Genomic DNA, 679 nt, shown 5'->3' with positions numbered 1-679 from the left:
GCAGGGAGCCCCTAGACCTGTCCGGCCTGAACGGACGGCCAGCTCATCTCATAGGGTGGACCAAGGGGCCAGCTGAGCGTCTTCCCCAAGGGAAGGTGCCAGAGGGACAGTGAGGAGGCGACAGTCTTCGGGCACTCCCCTCAGACACCTGGCGTGCCCCATTGGCCGCGGGGGTCACAGACTGTGATCAGGGGAAGCAACTAGGGAGTCCCAGAAGCCTTCTGAGCGAAAGAAATGAGTTCCTAAGGTTAAGAGATGCCGAGTAGGTTAGCCAAAGTGTGTCGGTGAAATGAGGGATGGGCTAAGGGGTAACGTGTCTTTTGACAGCACTGCCTCGCGTTCCAATAGCGCTTTGTACTTTTTTAAACGTGTTTTCTATCCGTCAGCCGTTTTTACCCTTAGCCTGTCCCTCTGAGGTGGATGGGGTAGGATCGTCCCCACTTGGCAACTGAGAGAAGAGAGACCCCAGATGGATGGCTTACCCAGGATCCCGCAAGAAGAGTGGCAGGGCTCCTGGGCCCCAGAGCAGTGTCCCCCACCACACACACTGCCTACCTCCCGTGTCTGAGAGACTATTCTGGCCTGGCCTCTCTCAGTCTCTCTCCTGCCTCCTTCCCCTGACCCACCAGAAATCAGAAGCAGCGGGGGGCCAACTCCCCCAGTTACCCCGAGGCGGGGG

The sequence above is a fragment of the Acinonyx jubatus genome, chromosome A2, assembly GCF_027475565.1.
Source record: "Acinonyx jubatus isolate Ajub_Pintada_27869175 chromosome A2, VMU_Ajub_asm_v1.0, whole genome shotgun sequence".
Taxonomy (NCBI): Eukaryota; Metazoa; Chordata; class Mammalia; order Carnivora; family Felidae; genus Acinonyx; species Acinonyx jubatus.
This window is presented reverse-complemented; position numbering follows the sequence as displayed.